The sequence below is a fragment of the Salvelinus fontinalis genome, chromosome 7 (assembly GCF_029448725.1).
Source record: "Salvelinus fontinalis isolate EN_2023a chromosome 7, ASM2944872v1, whole genome shotgun sequence".
Lineage (NCBI taxonomy): Eukaryota > Metazoa > Chordata > Actinopteri > Salmoniformes > Salmonidae > Salvelinus > Salvelinus fontinalis.
Window position 1 is genome coordinate 34,330,763 of NC_074671.1, and position 27,236 is coordinate 34,357,998.

Sequence of the window (27,236 nt, forward strand, 5' to 3'; positions counted from 1 at the left end):
ACTAGAGGGATATTTTTTAAAGGGGGATACCTAGTCAGTTGTACAAGTGAAATATATCTTCCGCATTTAACCCAACCCTCTCTGAATCAGAGAGGAGTGGTGGGCTGCCTTAATCGACATCCATGTCTTCGGCGCCCGGGGAGCAGTGGGTTAACTGCCTCGCTCAGGGGCAGAATGACAGATTTTTATGATTTTTGATGGCATAGCTGTAATATGAATCTGCAGGTAGCTAAAGCTTACCAACTAGGTTCAATGTTAGCTAGCTAACATTAGGCTATAACTAGTAATGCAAATGGATTTCTGATTTAAATAATATTAGTAGCGAGCCAGCAAGCTAACGTTCGCTAGTTAACGGTACACTTTAACTTGCAATGAAAAGGACTTTGACAATTAGACTTTTAATCTTTTTTATTTTTATCTGAAAATGTAGCTAGACTCTTTCTCATATACATGGATGAACGCTTCACGGCAGACTGGAACCAGTAGGTGGCAGTTGTATAGGATGACCCAGGTCGAGAATACAGAATGTACATATAAAGTGAGTAGAATATTAGCTATATTTCTCAGACATAAAATACAATTTCAACACAATGTACAGGTATACTTTATAATGCATATGTAACAAAGCAGATCATTATAAAACAATGTAGGCCTACATTTAGATGTACACATCCATGTAATATAGCCAGTGGTGGAAAAAGTACTACATTCTCATACTTGAGTAAAAGTAAAGATGCCTTAATAGAAAATTACTCAAGTAAAAGTGAAAATCACGCAGTAAAAAACTACTTGAGTAAAAGTATTTGGTTTTAAATATACTTAAGTATCAAAAGTAAATGTAGTTGCAAAAATATACCTAAGTATTCATATTTAAAAAAAAATCCTTATTAAACAAACCAGACTGCACAATGACATTTTTTCATGGATAGCCAGGGTCCCACTCCAACACTCAGACATAATTTACAAACAAAGAATTTATGTTTCGTGAGTCCGCCAGACCAGAGGATATATGGATGACCAGGGATGTTCTCTTGATAAGTGTGCAAATTTGACCGTTCTGTCCTGTTAAGCATTCAAAATGTAACGAGTACTTTTGGGTGTCGGGGAAAATGTATGGAGTAAAAAGTACATTTTCTTTAGGAATGTAGTGAAGTAAAAGTTGTTAAAAATGTAAAGTACAGATTAGTACTTTAAAGTATTTTTACTTTACACCACTGAATATAGCCTAGCAGTATGTTTCTGTGTAAGGCTTAGAGGTTTCTCCTTATTAAATGTATTCTTAACCTACAGCTCCAAAATTAAGGTTATGATCTTTTTCAACCCATTAACACAATACATGTAAATCTAAATTTCAAAGTGCGGGAAAACCTCATGTGAGATTCAAACCCTTGCCACAATCTGCAACAAATACATGGATTACGAACTTTACAAGTAAAGTCATTTGACCTGTCAGTCAAATACATGTGATAGTTGCTTTGATGATCAGAACATGCTGTTGAGCTGACGTATGTTAAGGACGCTTCCATGATAAAGTGTTGGAACACGTCCAACTACTGCAATGATTTTTAATTGGCTGATTAACTTATTCCAGGATATAATCACTGCCACCTGGTGATGTTAGCTTATGGCTAACATGCGCCATTTTATCTGATGGGACCAGCTACAGTTTAGCATGCTGTCACGTCCAAGTAAATGTTAATTGGCTGATGCTCATGTTTTAAATATAAATTGTTTGCAAGTATGACCCCAATGTCACCAGAAAAGCCTGCCATGTGTGTACCTACATGCTCATGTGGGTGTTGTTCATCAGGGCACACAACAGGAAACATTTTAAATTGTGAGCAAAAGCATTGGCCACAAATTACGCCACTTTTCACTTCCAACAACCCACTCTGCCTTTCTCATGTTTGAATGACTATGGCTCTCGCTCACTCATAATAACCAATGGCCCTCATTTATGAAATTATCATAGAAATGGCATTCTGGTAAGAAATGGCACATCTGGTCCATCAACTCTTGTAATAGGTTACTAGGCCTATAGATATAGGCCTGTTTGAGAAATTTGGGCCATGGTCTGAATTGTCTTTTTCATAAGAAAACCTTGCATATGGAATGTAGGGGGAAAATAAGCCTTTTATAAATGAAGAATGCAGCATGATTTAAAGTGTCACCCATAATTTATTTGCTATTATGATCACTTATGCAAAACTCAATCTTGGAATGATCCTTGTGTCAAATCAAAGTTAGTTGGTTGCGTACAGAGATTTGCAAATGTTATCGCAGGTGCAGCGAAATGCTTGTGCTTCTAGCTCCAATACCTAGCAAAACAATAATCCCAGAAATATAAATTATGAAATATCAGAATGTTAGTGTCTGGAATGTATACAAGTAGCTTTGTACCCCATTCAAACTACTGTACCCCATTCAAAGGATCGTAAATATTGTCTTTCCCATTCACCCTCTGAATGGCGCGCACACACACAATCAATCCATGTATCAATTATCTCAAGGCTTAAAAGTAATTATTTAACCTCTTCTCCCTTTTGTCTACACTGATTTTAAAGTGGATTAAAGTGACCTCAATAAGGGATCATATCGACTGACCAGGTGAAAGCTATGTCATGGAAAGAGCATGTTTATGTTTTGTACACTCAGTGTAAAATGGTGTGTGTGTGACTAGAAAAGGTGTATACAGCAGTAGCTATATAGGATGAGCCATGACTAGAATACAGTATATACATATAAAGTGTGTAAAACCGTATGGAAACATTATTAAAGTGACCAGTGTTCAATGGCAGGTTTTTTTTTTCTGGATCAAAATGGGGCATAGGTGTTGGGTGTGGCGGGAACGTGGCCAATGGTGCAGTCGCCGACCAAACATTTGAGGCCCTCCTGTTGGCCACAGTGACAAAGTTTCTGTTTTAAAGCAAGTTTCCTGCAATTCTACACATTTTGCCATGGCTTATGCCATGCTATTTGAGTGACTCAAACATTACAATGAAATCAATGGGGGCCACATGCCATGACAAAAAATACTCCTAAATGCATATGGTTAGCTATCAAAGATCTTATTTCAAAATATATAGGTCCATTATCTTTTCTACATAGTGAATATCTGGTTTTAGTCATCTTCAGTTTAAACTGAATGTTTTTCCATCACACCACACCCACCACCTAAGCCCCATTTTGATCCAGAAAAAAACCCTGCTATGTACACTTTTTTTTATATCACCTTTATTTAACCAGGTAGGCTAGTTGAGAACAAGTTCTCATTTACAACTGCGACCTGGCCAAGATCAAGCAAAGCAGTTTGACACACAACAACAGTTACACATGGAATAAACAAACATACAGTAGAAAAAGTCAATATAAAGTGTGTGCAAATGAGGTAAGATAAGGGAGGTAAGGCAATAAATAGGCCATGGTGGCAATGTAACTACAATATAGCAATTAAACACTGGAGTGATAGATGTGCAAAAGATGAATGTGCAAATAGAGATACTGGGGTGCAAAGGAGCAAGATGAATAAATACAGTGTGGGATGAGGTAGTTGGATGGGCTACTTACAGATGGGCTATGTGCAGTGATCTGTGAGCTGCTCTGGCAACTGGTGCTTAAAGTTAGTGAGGGAGTTATGAGTCGCCAGCTTCAGGGATTTCTTTTTTTTGCAGTTCGTTCCAGTCATTGGCAACAGAAAAACTGGAAGGAAAGGTGGCCAAAGGAGGAATTGGCTTTGGGGGTGACCAGTGAAATATACCTGCTGGAGCGCGTGCTAAGGGAGGGTGTTGCTATGGTGACCAGTGAGCTGAGAAGGCGGAGCTTTACCTAGCAAAGACTTGTAGATGACCTGGGGCCAGTGGGTTTGGCGACAAGTATGAAGCGAGGGCCAGCCAACGAGAGCGTACAGGTCGCAGTGGTGGGTAGTATATGGGGCTTTGGTGACAAAACGGATGGCACTGTGATAGACTGCATCCAGTTTGGTGAGTAGAGTGTTGGAGGCTATTTTGTAAATGACATCGCCGAAATCGAGGATCGGTAGGATGGTCAGTTATACGAGGGTATGTTTGGCAGCATGAGTGAAGGATGCTTTGTTGCGAAATAGGAAGCTGATTCTAGATGTAATTTTGGATTGGAGATGCTTAATGTGAGTCTGGAAGGAGAGTTTACAGTCTAAACAGACACCTAGGTATTTGTAGTTGTCCACATATTCTAAGTCAGAACCGTCTAGAGTAGTGATGCTGGACGGGCGGGCAGGTGGGGGCAGCGATTGGTTGAAGAGTATGCATTTAGTTTTACTTGCATTTAAGAGCAGTTGGAGGCCACGGAAGGAGAGTTGTATGGCGTTGAACCTCGTCTGGAGGTTAGTTAAGTGTACAAAGAAGGGCAAGAAGTATACAGAATGGTGTCTGCGTACAGGTGGATCAGAGAATCACCAGCAGCAAGCGCGACATCATTGATGTATACAGAGAAGAGAGTCGGCCCGAGAATTGAACACTGTGGCACCCCCATGGAGACTGCCAAGGGTCTGGACAACAGGTACCGATCAAACGTTTTAAAACACCTACTGATTCAAGGGTTTTTCTTTGTTTTTACGATTTTCTACATTGTAGAATAATATGATAATGTCAAAACGATGAAATAACACATGTAATCATGTAGTAACCAAAAAAGTGTTATATATTTATTTTTATATATTTGAGATTCTTCAAATAGCCACCCTTTGCCTTGATGACTGCCAAGAGTGTGCAAAGCTTTCTCTCAACCAGCTTTATGAAGTAGTCACCTGAAACACATTTCAATTAACAGGTGTGCCTTGTTAAAAGTTCATTTGTGGGTTTGATGCGTTTGAGCCAATCAGTTGTGTTGTGACAATGTAGGAGGGGTATACAGAAGATATCCCTATTCGGTAAAAGACCAAGTCCGTATTATGGGAAGAACAGTTCAAATAAGCAAAGAGAAACAACAGTCCATTACTTTAAGACCTTGAAGGTCAGTCAATATGTAAAATTAAGAACTTTGAAAGTTTCTTCAAGTACAGTCCCAAAAACCATCAAGCGTTATGATGCATTTGGCTCTCATGAGGACTGCCACAGGAATGGAAGACCCAGAGTTACCTCTGCTGCAGAGGATATTTTCATTATAGTTACCAGCATCAGAAATTGCAGCCCACATAAATGCTTCAGAGATCATTAACAGACACATCTCAACATCAACTGTTCAGAGGAGACTGTCTTTGTGAGACGCGGTGTGGGTGAACGGATGATCTCAGCATGTGTATTTCCCACTGTAAAGCATGGAGGTGGTGGGGGTGCTATGCTGGTGACACTGTCTGTGATTTATTTAGAATTCAAGACACACTTAACCAGCATGGCTAACACAGCATTCTGCAACAATACGTCATCCCATCTGGTGTGGGCTTAGTGGGACTGTCATTTGTTTTTCAACAGGACAATGACCAGCACACCTCCAGGCTGTGTAAGGGCTATTTGACCAATAAGGAGAGTGATGGAGTGCTGCATCAGATGACCTGGCCTCCACAATCAGCCGACCTCAACCCAATTGAGATGGTTTGGAATGAGTCGGACCACAGACTTAAGGAAAAGCAGCCAACAAGTGCTCAGCATATGTGGGAACTCCTTCAAGACTGTTGGAAAAGCATTCCTCCTGAAGCTGGTTGAGAGAATGCCACGAGTGTGCAGAGCTGTCATCAAGGCAAAGGGTGGCTACTTTGAAGTATTTGTTTCACACTTGTTTTGGTTACTTCATGATTCCAAATGTGTTATTTCATAGTTTGATTTCTTCACTATTATTATACAATGTAGAAAATAGTAAAAAATAAAGAAAAACTCTTGCATGAGTAGGTGTTCTAAAACGTTTGAGCAGTAGAATACATAGCCATTGAACACTGGCCACTTGAATAACGTTTCCATACCATTTCACCCACTTCATATGTCTGTACTGTATTGTAGTCATGGCCCATCCTATATAATTACTGCTGTACACACCTTTTCTGTTGGGAAGTGTATTTACACTGAACAAAAATATAAATGCACATGCAGCAATTTAAAAGATTTTACTGAGTTAGTTAATAAGAGGAAATTAAAGGAAATAACTTTTAATAAGAAGGTAGGGGCGTGGATCAGATCGTCATTTCCAAGTAGATTTAATTTAAAACTAACTCGGCCACTCAAGAACATTCAATGCTTTCTTGGTAAGCAACTCATGTAGATATGACCTTGTGTTTTAGGTTATTGTCCTGTTGAAAGGTGATTTCATCCCCCAGTGTTTGATGGACAGCAGACTAAACCAGGGTTTCCACTAGGATTTTGCCTGTGCTTAGCTCCCTTCAGTTTTCTTTTCTATCTGGGGGAAAAACCTCCCCAGTCCTTCATGATAACAAGCATACCAATAACATGATGCAGCCACCACTATGCTTGAAAATATGGAGAGTGGTACTCATTAATGTTTTTTGTATTGGATTTTCCCCAAACATAGCACTTTATTCAGGGCATTTTTTAAGTAATATTTTTGTGCCTTGTTGCAAACAGGATGCATGTTTTGGAATATTTGTAATCTGTACAGGTTTCTTTCTTTTCACTTTGTCAATTAGGTTAGTATTGTGGAGTAACTGCAATGTTGTTCCATCCTCAGTTTTCACCTATCACAGCCATTAACGTCTTATGGCTGCAGCCCGACGCCGGTACACTTATGACAACAGCCACTTCAAGTGCAGGGCGCGAAATTCAAAAGATATTTTTTTTAAATATTTAACTTTCACACATTAACAAGTCCAATACAGCATATGAAAGGTACACATCTTGTGAATCCAGCCAACATGTCCGATTTTTTAAAATGTTTTACAGGGAAGACACTATGTAAATCTATTAGCTAACCACGTTAGCAAAAGACACCACTTTTTTTACTCCACCAGTTTTTTACTCCATCAGTAGCTATCACAAATTCGACCAAATAAAGATATAAATAGCCACTAACCAAGAAACAACTTCATCAGATGACAGTTTGATAACATATTTATTGTATAGCATGTGTTTTGTTAGAAAAATGTGCATATTTCAGGTATAAATCATAGTTTACATTGCAGCTACAATCAGAAATTGCACTGAAAGCAGCCATAATAATTACAGGCACCAACGTCAAATACCTAATTACTCATCATAAAACATTTCTGAAAAATACATAGTGTACAGCAAATGAAAGACAGGCATCTTGTGATTCCAGCCAATATTTCCGATTTATTAAGTGTTTTACAGCGAAAACAAAATGTAGCGTTATATTAGCTTACCACAATAGCCAGAAACACTTGGGCGCCGACGACTACGACATATATGAAAGAGCATCATAAAATGTTTCTTACTTTTGCTGATCTTCCATCAGAATGTTGGACACAGTGTCCTTTGTCCAGAACAATCGTTGTTTGGATTTAGAACGGCAACTTTCCCTCTTCATTTAGCAAGCACACTAGCCTAGTGGCACGACGCTCTCCATGTCAACAAACGGAAGAGAACGGAACACGGCAAAACTCCCGAAGATTTTTCAATAATCTGATGAAACTATATTGAAAAAACATACTTTACGATGATATGATGACATGTATCAAATAAAATCAAAGCCGGAGATAGTAGTCGCCTATAACGGCAGCTAAACAAAAGGCAATCCCACTGTCCACCTCGCGCTCTTCAGAGTACCGAAAATGGGGGACACGTCATTCCAAGATGTGTTCCATCTCAGACCAAGATAATCACCTCATTTCTTCTCTCACAGCCTCTTGACACCCAGGGGAAGGTGTATGACGTGCATGTATACTAATAGGTCTCGTGCCCATTTATAGGCAGGAAGAAGAACAGAGCCTCGATTTCAGACTTTCCACTTCCTGGTCAGGAAGTGTGCTGCAGAATGAGTTCTGTTTCACTCAGAGAAATAATTCAAACGGTTTTAGAAACTAGATAGTGTTTTCTATCCAATAGTAATAATAATATGCATATTGTACGAGCAAGAATTGAGTACGAGGCCGTTTGAAATGGGCACCTTTTATCTGGCTCCTCAATACTGCCCCTTGCAGCCCAAACAGGTTAAACTCTGGAAATGTTTTTAAAGTCACCATTGGCCTTCATGTTGACAGACCTGAGTGGTTTCCTTCCTCTCTGGCAACTGAATTAGGAAGGACACCTGTATTTTCGTAGAGACTGTGTATTGATACACCATCAAAAGTGCAATTAATAACTTCATCAAGCTCAAAGGGATATTCATTGTCAGCTTTTTTTTAAAACAAATATGTGCCCTTTGAGGTTTTGGAAAACTTCCCTGGTCTTTGTAGTTGAATCTGTGTTTAAAATGATCTGTTAGACTGAGGGACCTTACAAGTATCTGTATGTGTGGGGTACAGAGATGGATGTAGTCATTCAGAAAAAGTATTGCACACATAATGAGTCCATGCAATTTGACTTAGTATGTTTTTACTCCTGTACTTATTTAGGCTTGCCATAAAAGTGGTTGAATACTTATTGACTGAAGACATTTCAGCTTTACATTTTTTATTATAGTCTGAACATTTCGAAAAACAATACCACTTTGACATGGTGAATGCTTTCTATATAATCTACATTACCAAAAGTATGTGAACACCTGCTCGTCGAACTTCTCATTTCAAAATTATCGGCATTAATATGGAGTTACTCCCATCCCCCCCCTTTGCTACTATAACAGCCTCTACTCTTCTGTGAATGCTTTCCACTAGATGTTGGAACATTGCTGCAGGGACTTGCTTCTAGGTCGGGCACTGATATTGGGCGATTTAGGCCTGACTCGCAGTCGGTGCTCGATGGGGTTGAGGTCTGGGCTCTGCAGGCCAGTCACATTCTTCCACACTAATCTCGACAAACCATTTCTGTATGGACATCGCTTTGTGCACAGGGGCACAAAGCCCGTCATGCATAAATAGGAAAGGGCCTTTTTCCAAACTGTTGCCACAAAGTTGGAAGCACAGAATCATTTACAATGTCATTGTATGCTGTAGCGTTAAGATTTCCCTTCACTGGAACTAAAGGGGCCTAGCCCGAACCATGGAAAAACAGCCCCAGACCATTATTCCTCCAAATTTGATTGGTCACATACAGATATTTAGCAGATCTTATTACGGGTGCAGTAGTATCTAACAATACACACATCTAAAAGTACAAATGGAATTAAGAAATATATAAATATTAGGATGAGCAATGTCAATTCACTAAAATACACTATATACAAATGAAATAAGTAAAGCAGTATGTAAACATTATTAAAGTGACCAGTGATTCTATGTGCATAGAGCAGCAGCCTCTAAGGTGTAGGGGTGAGTAAACGGGTGGTAGCCGGCTAGTGATTGCTATTTAACAGTCTGATGGCCTTGAAATAGATGTTTTTCAGTCTCTGTCCCAGCTTTGACGCACCTGTACTGACCTCGCCTTCTGGATAATAGTGGGGGGAACAGGCTGTCTCTCGGGTGGTTGATGTACTTGATCTTTTTGGCCTTCCTCTGACCGGGTGCTGTAGGTGCCCTGGAGGGCAGGCAGTGTGCCTCCGGTGATGCGTTTGGTCCGCAACCCTCTGGAGAGCCCTGCGGTTGCGAGCGGTGCAGTTGCCATACCAGGCGCTGATGCAGCCCAACAGGATGCTTTCAATTGTGCATCTGTAAAAGTTTGTGAGGGTCTTAGGAGCCAAGCTGAATTTCTTCAGCCTCCCGAAGTTGAAGAGGCGCTTTTACGCCTTCACCACACTGTCTGTGTGGGTGGACCATTTCAGATTGTCAGTGATGTGTACTCTGAACTTAAGCTCTTCACCTCCACTGCAGTTCGTCGATGTGGATGGGGTGTGCTATCGGTTTCCTGAAGTTCACGATCCGCTCCTTTTGTTGACGTTGAGGGAGAGGTTATTTTCCTGGCACCACTCTGCCAGGGCCCTCACCTCCTCCCTGTAGGCTGTCTTGTCATTGTTGGTAATCAGGACTACTATTGTTGTGTCGTCTGCGAACTTGATGATTGAGTTGGAGGTGTACGTGGCCGCGAAGTCATGGGTAAACAGGGAGTACAGGATGGGGCTGAGCATGGAACCTGTGAGGATCAGCTTACAGGGAAACCAAACCGGGTGCGCTATCGTGCATACATTTATTTTGTCCCCCCACACCAAACGCGATCACGACACGCAGGTTAAAATATGAAAACAAACTCTGAACCAATGACATTAATTTGGGGACAGGTCGAAAAGCATTAAACATATATGGCAATTTAGCTAGTTAGCTTGCACAAATTAGCTAGCAACAGCAAGCTAGCTAAATAGGACAAATTAGTTAGCTTGCTGTTGCTAGCTAATTTGTCCTGGGATATAAACATTGAGTTGTTATTTTACCTGAAATGCACAAGGTCTTCTACTCCGACAATTAATCCACACATAAAATGGCCAACCGAATCGTTTCTGGTAATCTCTCCTCCGTCCAGGCTTTTTCATATTTGAACTTACGGTGATTGGCATCTACACTTTTACCATGACACCCGGCAAAACATTTAGTCTTTCAATCACCCATGTGGGTATAACCAATGAGGAGATGGGAGAGGCAGGACTTTCAGTGCGATCTGCGTCAGAAATAGGAATGCCCTCTATTTAAGCCCGTGGCATCGCCGACGCTCGTTGGCGCACGCGAGCAGTGTGGGTGCAATAATTGAATAACATGGATTTCTGAATTTATTTTGCGACGCTCGTGCACGCGACATGTCCGTTCTGGTCAGCATGTAAGTGGGGGTGTTTTCTACTTTCACCACCTAGGGAGTGGCCCGTGGGTTTGACCCATGACCCCGTGCTTGATGATGAGCGTGGCGGGTACTATGGTGTTGAAGGCTGAGCTATAGTCAATGAACAGCATTCTTACATGGGTATTCCTCTTGTCCAGATGGGATAGGGCATTGCGATTGCATCGTCTGTGGCTCTATTGGTGCGGTATGCACCTGGCTTCCTAGACACACTTCAATATGAAGTGATATGATCCTTAACTAGTCTCTCAAATCACTTCATGATGACAGAAGTGAGTGCTTGTTCAGTAACCTTTTGCTTTCTTGGGAACAGGAACAATGGACATATTGAAACAAGTGGGGACAGCAGACTGGGATAGGGACAGATTGAATGTCCAGAAGTACTCCAGACAGCTGGTCTGTGCATGCTCCGAGGATGTGGCTAGGGATGCCGCCTGGGCCGGCAGCCTTGCGAGGGCTAACACTTAAATGTCTTACTCATGTCGGCCACACAGAACGAGAGCCTACAGTCCTAGGGAAGGGGCCTTGTCGGTGGCACTGTGCTATCCTCAAAGCGGGTGAAGGTGTTTAGCTTGTCTGGGAGAAAGATGTCGGTGTCTGCGACGTGGCTGGTTTTCCCTTTGTAATCCGTGATTTGTCTGTAGACCCTGCCACACATCTCGAGCCATTGAATTGCAACGCCACTGTCTCTACTGACATTTTACCTGTTTGATTGCCTTACGGAGGGAATAACTACACTGTTTATATTCGACCATATTCCCAGTCACTTTGCCATGGTTAAATGCTTTCAGTTTTGTGAATGCTGCCATCTATCCACAGGTTTTGGTAGGTTTTAATAGTCACAATGGGAACAACATCCTGATACACTTCCTGATGAACTCTGTCACCGTGTCCGTGTACATGTCAATGTTATTCTCAGACGAAATGTGGAACATATCCCAGTCCCCGTGATCAAAACAATCTTGAAGCATGGATTCCGATTGGTCAGACCAGCATTGAATAGACTTTAGCACGGGTACTTCCTGTTTTAGTTTCTGCCTATAGGAAGAGAGGAGCAGGATGGAGTTGTGATCTGATTTGCCGAAGGGAGGGGAGGGGAGGGCCTTGTAGCTAGCCATCCTGGAAGGGGGAGTAGAAATGGTTGACAGTTTGATGCACAAGTACTACAGGCAATGTGTTGATAGAACTTCGGTTGCATTTTCCTCAAATTTGCTTTGTTAAAATCCCCAGCTACCATAAATGCAGCCTCGGGGTATGTGGGTCAGGTAGGTAGGTCAGGTGAACAGAAGGACTTGAGTTCCTGTACATTATCACAATCACACCATGAGTAGTTAATCATGAAACAACATACACCATTTCTTTCTTCTTCCCGGAGAGTTCTTTATTGCTTTTTGCGTGATGTACTGTGGACGGTACACCAAACTCTACAGTTGCCACTATGCATTTGTGAGGGTAGCGTTCTCCTGGCATCTGCCAATCCCAGATTAGTCTGTCGGACTGCTAGATGGGGAAGCGTGATTCATGTGATTTACTTGATTTGTTTGATATTTAGCAATTATTTACTTAACCTGTCTAGGATGAGGGTGATGATCATCCTCACCCCCCCCCCCCCCCCCCCCCCCCCCACTGAAAAGGCAGAGCCGCGAAATTCAAAAAAATATTTTTTTTAAATATTTAACATTCACACATTAAAGTCCAATACAGCTAATGAAAGACACAGATCTTGTGAATCCAGCCAACATGTCCGATTTTTAAAATGTTTTACAGGGAAGACACAATATGTAAAGATGTACATCTATTACCTAAAAACACATTAGCATAATCCACCATCTTTTATTTGTCCACCAACACCAGTAGCTATCACCAATTTGGCTAAACTAAGATATTTATAGCCCCTAACCAAGAAAAAAACTCATTAGATGACAGTCTGATAACATATTTATGGTATGGGATAGGTTTTGTTAGAAAAAAGTGCATATTTCAGGTAGATGGCATAGGTTACAATTGCACCCACCGTCACAAATGGACTAGAAAAACTATATTGAGCAACGTGTTTACCTACTTACTAATCATCAAACATTTCGTAAAAATACACAGCATACACTAATCGAAAGACACAGATCCTGTGAATACAGACAATATTTCAGATTTTCTAAGTGTCTTACAGCGAAAACACAATAAATCGTTATATTAGCATAGCACATAGCACATAGCAGCCCAGCATTGATTCTAGCCAAAGTGGGCGATAACGTCAACATCGCCAAAAATATATTAATTTTTTCACTAACCTTCTCAGAATTCTTCAGATGACACTCCTGTAACATCATATTACACAATCCATATAGAGTTTGATCGAAAATGTTTATATTTAGCCACCAAAATCATGGTTAGACAATGTGAAATGTAGCCCAGCTGGTGAGAAAATGTCCGTGCGCCATATTAGACAGTGATCTACTCTTATACATAAATACTCATAAACGTGACTAAAAAATATAGGGTGGACAGGGATTGATAGACAATTTAATTCTTAATACAATCGCGGAATTACATTTTTTAAATTATCCTTACTTTTCAATACAGTTTGCGCCAAGCGAAGCTACGTCAAAAAACATGGCGTCCTAAGCCACTAACATTTTTCGACAGAAACACGATTTATCATAATAAAAATGTCCTACTTTGAGCTGTTCTTCCATCAGTATCTTGGGCAAAGGATCCTTTCTTGGGTCCAATCGTCTTTTGGTGGAAAGCTGTCCTCTTGCCATGTGGAAATGCCAACTGCGTTCGGGATGAACTGGAAGCGTGCCCAGCAATTCACAGCGTTTCAGAAATAAATGTCCCAAAATCGCACTAAACGGATATAAATTGCTATAAAACGCTTTAAATTAACTACCTTATGATGTTTTTAACTCCCATAACGAGTAGAAACATGACCAGAGTAATATTACTCCCTCCACTAATGCTTGGAACAAGTGCGGGTCGATGTCCTCCAGGCGCATTACGCAGCAAGAAAAGACTTGCTAGCTATAGGTTTTTTTATTTTATAGTGCCTGTGAACGCGCAATCGACCCCATTCAAATCGTCATCACGTAAAGGCATCCAGGGGAAGACGTAAGCAGTGTGCGTATACTCATAGCAATAACAGTGCCCTTTTAACTGACTCCAGATCAGGGGCCAAAATTTCTGAAATCTGACTCCATGTCAGGGAAATTGCTGTAGAATGGGCTCTGTTCCACTTAGAGACAAAATTTCAACTCCTATAGAAACTATAGACTGTTTTCTATCCAATAATAATAATAATATGCATATTGTACGATCAAGGATTTTGTGGGAAGCCGTTTCAAAAATTACACGATTAGCATAAATAGTCACAACAGCGCCCCCATCCTCAACAGGTTAACTAATACTGTAGTAAGACATTTAGTTCCTTCATTCTGAGTGAACTGAGAGCAGTTTTTTTTTTGCTGGGGCTGGCAACTTAAGTGATGGCTAGGTAAAAACCTACAGCTGGCATGCCATAGATAAATGTGGTGGGTGTCACAAAGAGAGCCTGGAAGAACAGAACAAAGGCCTCCGTATGCCTAGTCTTCCTGGCATCTGGGAGACAGCACCAGAGGCAGATGACCAAAGTGGCTTATGGGGCACCCAATCTAAACTCAGCAAATAAAGAAAGGTCCTCTCACTGTCTAGTGTTTATTTTCAGCAAACTTAACATGTGTAAATATTTGTATGAACAAAAGATTCAACAACTGAGACAAACTGAACAAGTTCCACAGACATGTGACTAACAAATGGAAAAATGTGTCCCTGAACAAAGGGTTGGTGAAAAATCAAAAGTAACAGTCAGTATCTGGTGTGGCCACCAGCTGCATTAAGTACTGAAGTGCATCTCCTCCTCATGGACTGCACCATATTTGCCAGTTCTACTGTGAGATGTTACCCCACTCTTCCACCAAGGCACCTGCACGTTTCTGGGGGGATTGGCCCGAGCCCTGACCCTCCAATCCAACAGGTCCCAGATGAGCTCAATAGGATTGAGATCCGGGCTCTTCACTGGCCATGGCAGAACACTGACGTCCCTGGCATTCAGAAAATCACGCACATAACGAGCAGTATGGCATTGTCATGCTGGAGGGGTCATGTCAGGATGAGCCTGTTGGAAGGGTACCACATGAGGGAGGAGTATGTCTTCCCTGTAACGCACAGCCTTGAGATTGCCTGCAATGACAACAAGCTCAGTCCGATGATGCTGTGACACACCGCCCCAGACCATGACAGACCCTCCACCTCCAAATCGATCCCGCTCCAGAGTACAGGCCTCGTAACACTCATTCCTTCGACGATAAACGCGAATCCGACCATCACCCCTGGTGAGACAAAACAGCGACTCGTCAGCGAAGAGCACTTTTTACCAGTCCTGTCTGGTCCAGCGACGGTGGGTTTGTGCCCATAGGTGATGTTGTTGCCGGTGATGTCTGGTGAGGACCTGCCTTACAACAGGCCTACAAGCCCTCAGTACAGACTATTGCGGACAGTCTGAGCACTGATGGAGGGATTGTGTATTCCTGGTGTAACTCGGGCAGTTGTTGTTGCCATCCTGTCCCGCAGGTGGGATGTTCGGATGTACCGATCCTGTGCAGGTATTACACGTGGTCTGCCACTGCGAGGACGATCAGCTGTCTATCCTGCCTCCCTGTAGTGCTGTCTTAGGCGTCTCACAGTGCGGACATTGCAATTTATTGCCCTGGCCACATCTGCAATCCTCATGCCTCTTTGCAGCATGGCTAAGGCACATTCACACAGATGAGCAGGGACCCTGGGCATCTCAGTCAATCACATTTTTTTATAAAGCACTTTTTACATCAGCTGATGTCACAAAGTGCTGTACAGAAACCCAACTTAAAACCCCAAACAGCAAGCAATGCAGGTGTAGAAGCACGGCGGTTAGGAAAAATTCCCTAGAAGGTCAGAACCTAGGAAGAAACCTAGAGGAACCAGGCTATGAGGGGTGGCCAGTCCTCCTTCAAAATATCTTTGAAAAGACCGGGGCCTGAAAAAGGAACGTTGAACCAGCTATGACACATCTACTTCCGGCGCCGACCGAGATGGGCGCCTCGCTTCACGTTTCTTGGAAAATATACAGTATTTAGTTTTTTTATGTGTTATTCCTTACATTGGTACCCCAGGTAATCTTAGGTTTCATTACATACAGTCGGGAGGAACTACTGAATATAAGAGCAACGTCAACTCACCACCGTTACAACCAGGAATATGACTTTCCCGAAACGGATCCAGTGTTTTGACTTCCACCCAATACAATGGATCTGATCCCAGCCGGCGACCCTATACGATGCCGTAAAAGGGGCAAACGTAGCGGTCTCCTGGTCAGGCTTCGGAGACGGGCACATCGCGCTCCACTCCCTAGCATACTACTCGCCAATGTCCAGTCTCTTGACAATAAGGTTGATGAAATCCGAGCAAGGGTAACATTCCAGAGAGACATCAGAGATTGTAACGTTCTCTGCATCACGGAAACATGGCTAACTCAAGAGACGCTAACGGAGTCGGTGCAGCCAGCTGGTTTCTTCACGCATCGCGCCGACAGAAACATCTTTCTGGTAAGAAGAGGGGCGGGGGTGTATGCCTTATGATTAACGAGACGTGGTGTGATCATAACAACATACAGGAACTCAAGTCATTCTGTTCACCTGATCTAGAATTCCTCACAATCAAATGTCGACCGCATTATCTACCAAGGGAATTCTCTTCGATTATAATCACAGCCGTATATATTCCCCCCCAAGCAGACACATCGATGGCCCTGAACGAACTTTATCTGACTCTTTGTAAACTGGAAACCACACACCTTGAGGCTGCATTCATCGTAGCTGGGGATTTTAACAAGGCTAATCTGAAAACAAAACTCCCTAAATTCTATCAGCATATCGATTGTGCTACCAGGGCTGGTAAAACCTTGGATCATTGTTATACTAACTTACTTACTTACTTACTAACGCATATAAGGCCCTCCCCCGCCGTCCTTTCGGAAAAGCTGACCACGACTCCATTTTGTTGCTTCCAGCCTACAAACAGAAACTAAAACAACAAGCTCCCTCGCTCAGGTCTGTTCAACGCTGGTCCGACCAATCTGATTCCACGCTTCAAGACTCCTTCGATCACGCGGATTGGAATATGTTCCGCATTGCGTCCAACAACAATATTGACGAATACGCTGATTCGGTGAGCGAGTTCATTAGAAAGTGCATTGATGATGTCGTACCCACAGCAACGATTAAAACATTCCCAAACCAGAAACCGTGGATTGACGGCAGCATTTGCGTGAAACTGAAAGTGCGAACCACTGCTTTTAACCAGGGCAAGGTGACCGGAAACATGACCGAATACAAACAGTGTAGCTATTCTCTCCGCAAGGCAATCAAACAAGCTAAGTCCCAGTATAGAGTAAAAATAGAGTCGCAATTCAACAGCTCAGACACAAGAGGTATGTGGCAGGGTCTACAGTCAATCACGGATTACAAAAAGAAAACCAGCCCCGTCGCGGACCAGGATGTCTTGCTCCCAGACAGGCTAAATAACTTTTTTGCTCGCTTTGAGGACAATACAGTGCCACTGACACGGCCCGTTACCAAAACCTGCGGGCTCTCCTTCACTGCAGCCGAGGTGAGTAAAACATTTAAACGTGTTAACCCTCGCAAGGCTGCAGGCCCAGACGGTATTCCCAGCCGCATCCTCAGAGCATGCGCAGACCAGCTGGCTGGTGTGTTTACGGACATATTCAATCAATCCTTATCCCAGTCTGCTGTTCCCACATGCTTCAAGAGGGCCACCATTGTTCCTGTTTCCAAGAAAGCTAAGGTAACTGAGCTAAACGACTACCGCCCCGTAGCACTCACTTCCGTCATCATGAAGTGCTTTGAGAGACTAGTCAAGGACCATATCACCTCCACCCTACCGGACACCCTAGACCCACTCCAATTTGCTTACCGACCCAATAGGTTCACAGACGACGCAATCGCAACCACACTGCATTTAACACCATAGTACCCTCCAAACTCGTCATTAAGCACGAGTCCCTGGGTCTCGACCCCGCCCTGTGCAACTGGGTCCTGGACTTCCTGACGGGCCGCCCACAGGTGGTGAGAGTAGGTAACATCTCCACCCCGCTGATCCTCAACACTGGGGCCCCACAAGGGTGCGTTCTGAGCCCTCTCCTGTACTCCCTGTTCACCCACGACTGCGTGGCCATGCACGCCTCCAACTCAATCATAAAGTTTGCGGATGACACTACAGTGGTAGGCTTGATTACCAACAACGACGAGACGGCCTACAGGGAGGAGGTGAAGGCCCTCGGAGTGTGGTGTCAGGAAAATAACCTCACAACTCAATGTCAACAAAACAAAGGAGATGATTGTGGACTTCAGGAAACAGCAGAGGGAGCACCCCCCTATCCACATCGACGGGACAGTAGTGGAGAAGGTGGAAAGTTTTAAGTTCCTCGGTGTACACATCACGGACAAACTGAATTGGTCCACCCACACAGACAGTGTTGTGAAGAAGGCGCAGCAGCGCCTCTTCAACCTCAGGAGGCTGAAGAAATTCGGCTTGTCACCAAAAGCACTCACAAACTTCTACAGATGCACAATCGAGAGCATCCTGTCGGGCTGTATCACCGCCTGGTACGGCAACTGCTCCGCCCACAACCGTAAGGCTCTCCAGAGGGTAGTGAGGTCTGCACAACGTGTCACCGGGGGCAAACTACCTGCCCTCCAGGACACCTACACCACCCGATGTCACAGGAAGGCCATAAAGATCATCAAGGACAACAACCACCCAAGCCACTGCCTGTTCACCCCGCTATCATCCAGAATGCGAGGTCAGTACAGGTGCATCAAAGCAGGGACCAAGAGACTGAAAAACAGCTTCTATCTCAAGGCCATCAGACTGTTAAACAGCCACCACTAACATTTAGCGGCCGCTGCCAACATACTGACTCAACTCCAGCCACTTTAATAATGGGAATTGATGGAAATTATGTAAAAATGTACCACTAGCCACTTTAAACAATGCCACTTAATATAATGTTTACATACCCTACATTACTCATCTCATATGTATATGTATATACTGTACTCTATATCATCTACTGCATCTTGCCATCTTTATGTAATACATGTATCACTAGCCACTTTAAACTATGCCACTTTATGTTTACATACCCTACATTACTCATCTCATATGTATATACTGTACTCTATACCATCTACTGCATCTTGCCTATGCCGTTCTGTACCATCACTCATTCATATATCTTTATGTACATATTCTTTATCCCTTTACACTTGTGTGTATAAGGTAGTAGTTGTGGAATTGTTAGGTTAGATTACTTGTTGGTTATTACTGCATTGTCGGAACTAGAAGCACAAGCATTTCGCTACACTCGCATTAACATCTGCTAACCATGTGTATGTGACAAATAAAATTTGATTTGACTGAGTGAAGACTGTTGGGCTGACAGTTTCATTATTGCAATAAATCATCGATATTAAATAATGTTTGACGACATGATCAACTGAATTTCCACGACATTCATAACTCCAGAGAACGTTTTTCCACTGCTCCAGAGTCCAGTGGCGGCGAGCTTTACACCACTCCAGCCGACGCTTGGCATTGTGAACTTGGGCTTGTGTGCGAATGCTGGGCAATGGAAAACCATTTCATGAAGCTCCCGACGAACAGTTATTGTGCTAATGTTGCTTCCAAACATAGTTTGGAACTCAGTGAGTGTTGCAAACCGAGGACTGGCGTTTTTTTTTTTTTTTTTTTTTTTTTTTTTACGTGATTCAGCACTCGGCGGTCCCGTTCTGAGAGCTTTTGCTCCTAGATGTTTCCACTTCACAATAACAGCACTTGAGTCAATGACATGACATGCATATTTTGGTGTCCGAATGAAATGTTTTCCAAAATCAACAGCCAATTTATACATATTTTATGTTATCTAACTATGCTCTTTTTTAATGAGTCCTAAAATAGTTAATGGTTAAATGTGAACTCACTTCAGTGTTTTAAAGTCAACTGTCCTAAGACATGAAATCTATATCAACATTAAAACATCTCAAATAATAGCAAAACTGTTAACCTATTTTTTTAAATGAATACATTTCTTTTTTTCAAATGGACTATTTCACTATACGTCTGAATGGGTAAGACCGTTTAGGCAGAAAGATTTTAAATACTTTTGTCCCGTTGTCATTTGCCGCGACCGACGTTTTCATCATTTTGGATCGAATCACATGGTACTCATGTGACATCCATTAAGATGCCTGTTTTGGTTAAGAATAAAGGTTTGCAAGTCTCTCTCGTAAATGTTTAAGTTTACACTTCCTGTTATGTTTTACTCCCAGGTTTTACAGGGTGAATCCTGTAGATGTGGGACGCACACAATCCCCACCCTTCCCCCACAAACAACCACAAGCTCAGATATTAAAGTTGTTCCATCCTCGAGCCCAACTCATGAAGACTTGATGTGCGAATGCATATACAGTTGTAGCTGTTTGTGACGGCATGCACAATTGAGCAAGAATGGGGAGGTTTGATTAACCAATGTCAAGTTCCAGCTGATGGAGCTCAGATACAACCCCCTACCCTGAAACACACATGCTAGTCCCCCATTGTGACCATTTTACCAAGCATCTCTGTGCAGTCAGACTTTAATTATTTTGTGCCACCAGGCCCACAATCATTTGCCCCAAGTAACAATGGCGCCGGAGAAGGCTGACGTTTTGCGTGTCCCCAACTGATTGTTTTTTTTTTGTTTATTTGCGTTGTTTGTAACTTAATATTTTATTACTTATTTCGTACATAATGTCGGCGCTACATCTCTTATGACCGTAAATACCTTCAGGACATCGGGACTGCGATTAATCACCACGGACTGGCAGAATCCTTTTTCTCCTTTAACGAGTCTGACAACCCCCACCGCGAATGATCTACTGCCTTCTCGGGAACAGGCCCAGATCCCCGTGATTTGCATGAAGAGGTGGAGAAAAAGGGGCCAGAGGGCAGGCTGCCTTCTGAGAATTTGTAGGCGATCGAATAAACCTCCACCTCCTTCCATCCTGCTAGCAAATGTGCAATCTTTGGAGAATACAATAGATGACCTACGCGGAAGATTAAATTACCAACGGGACATTCAAAACTGTATCTTATGCTTCACGGAGTCGTGGCTGAACGACGACACTATCAACATACAGTTGAAGTCGGAAGTTTACATGCACTAAGGTTGGAGTCATTAACTCATTTTTTAACCTCTCCACAAATTTCTTGTTAACAAACTATAGTTTTGGAAATTCGGTTAGGACATCTACTTTGCATGACACAAACAATTGTTTACAGACTGATTATTTCACTTATTCACTGTATCACAATTCCAGTGGGTCAGAAGTTTACATACACAAGTTGACTGTACCTTTTTAAGTGGCTTGGATAATTCCAGAAAATGATGTCATGGCTTTAGAAGATTCTGATAGGCTAATTGACATAATTTGAGTCAACTGGAGGTGTACATGTGGATGTATTTCAAGGCCTACCTTCAAAAACTCAGTGCCTCTTTGCTTGACGACATGGGAAAATCAAAAGAAATCAGCAAAGACCTCAGAAAAAAATTGTAGACCTCCACAAGTCTGGTTCATCCTTGGGAGCAATTTCCAAACCCCTGAAGGTACCACATATCTGTATAAACAATAGTACACACGTATAAACACCATGGGACCACGCAGCCGTCATACCGCTCAGGAAGGAGACACGTTCTGTCTCCTAGAGATGAACGTACTTTGGTGCGAAAAGTGCAAATCAATCCCAGAACAGCAAAAGACCTTGTGAAGATGCTGGAGGAAACAGGTACAAAAGTATCTATATCCACAGTAAAAACGAGTCCAATAGCAACATAACCTGAAAGGCTGCTCAGCAAGGAAGATGCCACTGCTCCAAAACCGCATAAAAAAAGCAAGACTACAATTTGCACATGGGGACAAAGATCGTACTTTTTGGAGAACTGTTCTCTGGTCTGATGAAACAAAAATAGAACTGTTTGGCCATAATGACTATCGTTATGTTTGAAGGAAAAAGGGGGATGCTTGCAAGGCGAAGAACACCATCCCAACCGTGAAGCGCGGAGGTGGCAGCATCATGTTGTGGGGGTGCTTTGCTGCAAGAGGGACTGGTGCACTTCCCAAAATAGATGGCGTCATGAGGGAGAAATTGGGGATATATTGACACAACTCAAGACATCAGTCAGGAAGTTAAAGCTTGGTCGCAAATTATAAATGGCCCCAAGCATACTTCCAAAGTTGTGGCAAAAGGGCTTAAGGACAACAAAGTCAAGGTATTGGAGTGGCCATCACAAAGCCCTGACCTCAATCCCATAGAAAATGTTTGGGCAGAACTGAAAACGCGTTTGTGAGCAAGGAGGCCTACAAACCTGACTCAGTTACACCAGCTCTGTCAGGAGGAATGGGCCAAAATGTTTGACCCAAGTTATACAATGTAAAGGCAATGCTACCAAATACTAATTGAGTGTATGTAAACTTCTGACCCACTGGGAATGTGATGAAAGACATAAAAGCTGAAATAAATAATTCTCTACAATTATTCTGACATTCCACATTCTTAAAATAAAGTGGTGATCCTGACTGACCTGAGACAGGGAATTTTTACAAGGATTAAATGTCAGGAATTGTGAAAAACTGAGTTTATTAAATGTATTTGGCTAAAGTGTATGTAAACTTCCGACTTCAACTGTACAGCTGGCTGGTTATACGCTTTACCGGCAGGATAGAACAGCGGCATCTGGTAAGACGAGGGGCGGCGGACTGTGTTTTTGTAAATAACAGCTGGTGCACGATATCTAAGAAGTCTTGAGCTATTGCTCGCCTGAGGTAGAGTATCTCATGATATGCTGTAGACCACATTATCTACCTAGAGTTTTCATCTGTATGTTTTGTAGCTGTTTACATACCACCACAGACTGGGGCTGGCATGAAGACAGCATTGAATGAGCTGTATTGCTCCAAAAAAGCAAACAAGAAAACGCTCACCCAGAGGCGGCATTCGTAGTAGCCGGGGACTTTAATGCATGGAAACCTTAAATCCGTTTGACCTATTTTCTCTCAACATGTTAAATGTACAACCAGAGGGGGAAAAGAAACTCTGGACCACCTTTACTCCACACACAGAGACTCATACAAAGCTCTCCCTCGCCCTCCATTTGGCAAATCTGACCATAATTCTATCCTGTTTCCTGCTTACAAAAAAAATGTAAGCAGGAAGCACCAGTGACTGTCTATAAAAAAGTGGTCAGATGAAGCAGATGCTAAGCTACAGGACTGTTTTGCTAGCACAGACTGGAATATGTTCCGGGATTCCTCCAATGGCATTGAGGAGTACACCACATCAGTCATTGGATTCATCAATATGTGCATCGACGACGTCGTCCCCACAGTGACCGTACGTACATACCAGAAGCCATGGATTACAGGCAACATCCACACTGAGCAAAAGGGGTAGAGCTGCCACTTTCAAGGAGCGGGACTCTAACCCGGAAGCTTATAAGAAATCCCGCTATGCCCTCCGACGAACCATCAAACAGGCAAAGCGTCATTACAGGACGAAGATCGAACCGTACTACATGTAGTTAACTAGTGATTATGTTAAGATTTACTTTTTTATAAGATAAGTTTAATGCTAGCTAGCAACTTAACTTGGCTCCTTGCTGGACTCGCGTAACAGGTGGTCAGACTGCCACGCAGTCTCCTCGTGTAGTGCAATGTGATCGGCGCCCAAAAATGCCAATTACCGATTGTTAGGAAAACTTGAAATCGGTCCTAATTAAAAATCAGCCTTGCCGATTAATCGGTCGACCTCTACTCTGTAGTGCCCTGCGGTCGGAGGCTGAGCAGTTGCCAAACCAGGCAGTGAAGCAACCAGTCAGGATGCTCTTGTTGGTGCTGCTGTAGAACCTTTTGAGGATCTGAGGACCATGCCAAATCTTTTCAGTCTCCTGAAGTTTTGTTGTGCCCTCTTCACAACCGTCTTGGTGTGCATGGACCATGTTAGTTTGTTGGTGATGTGGACGCCAAGGAACTTTAAGCGCTCAACCTGCTCCACTGCAGCCCTGTCGATGAGAATGGGGGCGAGCTCGGTCTTCCTTTTCCTGTAGTCAACAATCATCTCCTTTGTCTTGATCACAAGGTTGATATTACTAGTTTAACTAGCTTGTCCTGCGTTGCAAATAATCAATGCGGTGCCTGTTAAATTATCATTGAATCACAGCCTACTTCGATTATAGCTTTAACTCTACCTACATGTACATATTACCTCAACTAACCGGTGCCCCCGCACTTTGACTCTGTACCGGTACCCCCCTGTATATAGTCTCGCTATTGTTATTTTACTGCTGCTCTTTAATTACTTACTTGTTGCTTTTATTTCTTATCCGTATTTATTTATTTTTTAACTGCATTGTTGGTTAGGGGCTCTTAAATAAGCATTTCACTGTAAGGTCTACACCTGTTGTATTCGGCGCATGTGACTAATAACATTTTATTTGATTGTCTGAGTGTGACCACCTCGCCATGGGTTACTGCAGCTAGTGTTGCCAGCATTGCCACTAGCTGGGTGGGGCCACTCCGCCGTAATCCCCACTGGCTAGGTACAAGGTCGTAAAGGTTCTCCATTAGCAGCTTTGAGAATTTCATTGTATATTATGCTCACCCATCTGGGGGCTTTGGCTTTGATGGACCAACCCTGCCAGGCAGGCTCGTACTCTTGAGGGAGCAGTACTGCTTCAGTGCGTCTGTGTCCACGTTTATCTTTCTGTATAGTCTATTTGCCATAGGCCTATAAAACAGATAATTAATTCTCCTTAGTTAGTGTGTTGCTCAGGTGGGTGTATAGGGTTGGGGACCGTTCCATCATGATAAATTATAAATATAGCTTATTTATTGTCCTATTTTAAAATGCATGTCTCATATCTGCACAAAAGTGAAAGCTCTCACAACGCTTGCTCGCAGACACACATGGGCTCTGGCATTTGCAACCATTTTCCTTTTTCACTCGCTTAACACCAAGCTTTTCCAAACACAAAATCACACACCCCACCTTCCATCGCATTACACCCACACATACCCAGATTATTGTACCTTCTATGTCCTGTTTGCTGTGTTTTTATCCCCCAACATGTTGATTCTGACCTAATTTCAGGCTTTTGAGTATTTTTGTGTTCTAGTTTCTTAAATTTGAAGATGTATTATTTCAATAATTATCCTTTCTACTAATGCTGGCATATCTATATGTGACTCACCACCTGGATTCGGTCTTATGTAGCAAAATGTGAAATGGTGTTTTTTACATTGGATAAAAGTAGAGACTCAGAGCTACAAAATGGTATATCATACACTGCATTTGAGGAACAATGGGAAAGTAATTCTGCCTTGAATGTTGATCAACTTGTAAACTCACGTTTTGAGAAAATGGCCTTTGCATGTTTTGGTATCAAGTGAAGAGCTCTGTCTACACCCATTCAACATCGTTCACACCGTCTTAAGCTTTAGCCCCACCCATCCCGTTTCGCTCTCAAAGCACACACTTGACGCTCTGGACGATTTTGTTCACCTCTGGATAACATAAACAGCCTAACCAGCTCTGCTGGCAACAATTTCATTACGCTTTTTTACAGACGTTTACTGACACCGGCCATATTCAACGGGTGTTGTACACACGTCACATTAGCTAACATTAGCTAATTTAAACAACAATGAACGAAGTTCCAACAATGCTTAACATTAGGCTCTGACTAGAAAAGCAAACCGCTCTGGGAAACGAATAATAACCTCCAAGGGAGCCAGCCAGCTAGCGTTAGCTAGCTATATAACAGTACACTTTAGCTTGAAATAAAAACACTTTGTCAAAATTAGAAATGTGTAATATCTGAAAATGTAGCTAGCTATCTTACCTGTATACATCATTATGCATGATGGACGCGTCTCCCTGTGAGGAATGCCATACCACGGTTGCCTTTAGTTTGAAGATGTAATCCATAGACAGGTGTTTTCTCCATCTCTTTAGCTATCATACTCTAATTCCACTGATTTTCAACTTGATCCTCCAGAAAGTGGAGAGCAACACTTGCGCAGCTCCACAATACAATAAAACATTTCAAAAGCCGCGTTCGACAGGATTACCAACACAGACCGACGAACTCAAATAGACCGATGCCTTGAACTCCGAATGTCCAGCCCACTCATTAACCTCCCCACTAGCCAATATTGGCTATCTTTTTCTGTGGCTTAACCAACAAGGCTCGTAATTTAACACTTTTATTTGTATTTACACATGTGCCTTGATAACAAACTTGTAAGCCATGAAAGTTCACATTTTGTTTCTGGAACATGTTTTGTCATGATGCCTTGTTTCCTGAATTGGGTCACATTTATAAATAGAAAGTTGAATACTATTTGTTTTACAACATTCCTTATCTTGAATGGTATAGTGTATTTGTAGTTTATTTCTTTATCTATTTTGTTTTCCAGTTCAATCTTTATTACAATCCCTACCATGGATATTATTGGGTGTTCCATTATTCGACTCCTCTATGGGAGCTTTGTATTATTTAGAATAGCCATGGAGTAGTCTGTCTCGGAAACGTTGCTTATTATTGTACAGTTTATCGACTACGAGAGCTACATGTTTCCCTTTTAAGTCTATTGTGATTTTTATTGCGATTCGATGTTTTAAACATAACAAGCTATGAAGAGAACAAGCTATGAAGGGAAAATTCTGAAGTTTTGGTGCAGGTACAGCCAACTAGCGCAAAAAGTAATGCAATTTTGTCTAAACAATACGATATACTGTATCAATTTCCCCCCCCATCACTAGTCTATATGGCTTATAAAATACTCAATGTAGGCCTGTGTCAACCAAGGCTTCATTTATCTATTTAATGTAGGCTATTTAACATATTATTTAACCTGGTGAGTTTGCTGTGAATTGGTAAGACTAGCGTTATCAGGATTGAGCAGTCCATTCACGGAGTTTAGCCATAGAGATTTTAAAATGAGGCTATTGATCTCATTGGGCCTAGCACACAGCTTTATGCTTATCATGACATACTGAAGTAATAAGGCCTGAGGGGGTGTGGTATATGGGGAATATACCACAAACACCCGAGGTGCCTTATTGCCTGAAAGTCACAAACCACGGTTATGACAAAACATATACATTTTTCCGTCGCTATTTACGTTGCTAACCAGTTTATAATAGCAATCATCCGAACCACCCAGTTTATAAAAATATTTAGAGCCATTGTGCCCTTGAGCAAGGCACTTAACCCCCACAACATTTCCCCGGGCGCCCAGTGTCAGCCTC

General features: G+C 42.3%; 1 protein-coding gene across 5 annotated transcripts in view; it reads left to right on the top strand.

Moving 5' to 3' along the window:
* Positions 1 to 27,236, top strand: part of LOC129859440 (uncharacterized protein C18orf63-like) — a 187,998-nt gene that overhangs the window by 24,815 nt on the left and 135,947 nt on the right. Inside the window, exon 1 of one of the 5 annotated variants that reach the window (XM_055929250.1) lies at positions 5,491 to 5,719. The exons of the other annotated variants lie outside the window; for them this stretch is intronic. The gene's annotated coding sequence lies outside the window, so the exon portion shown is untranslated. Of the gene's footprint in view, positions 1 to 5,490; positions 5,720 to 27,236 lie in introns of those variants that run through there. 5 annotated transcript variants of the gene reach the window in all.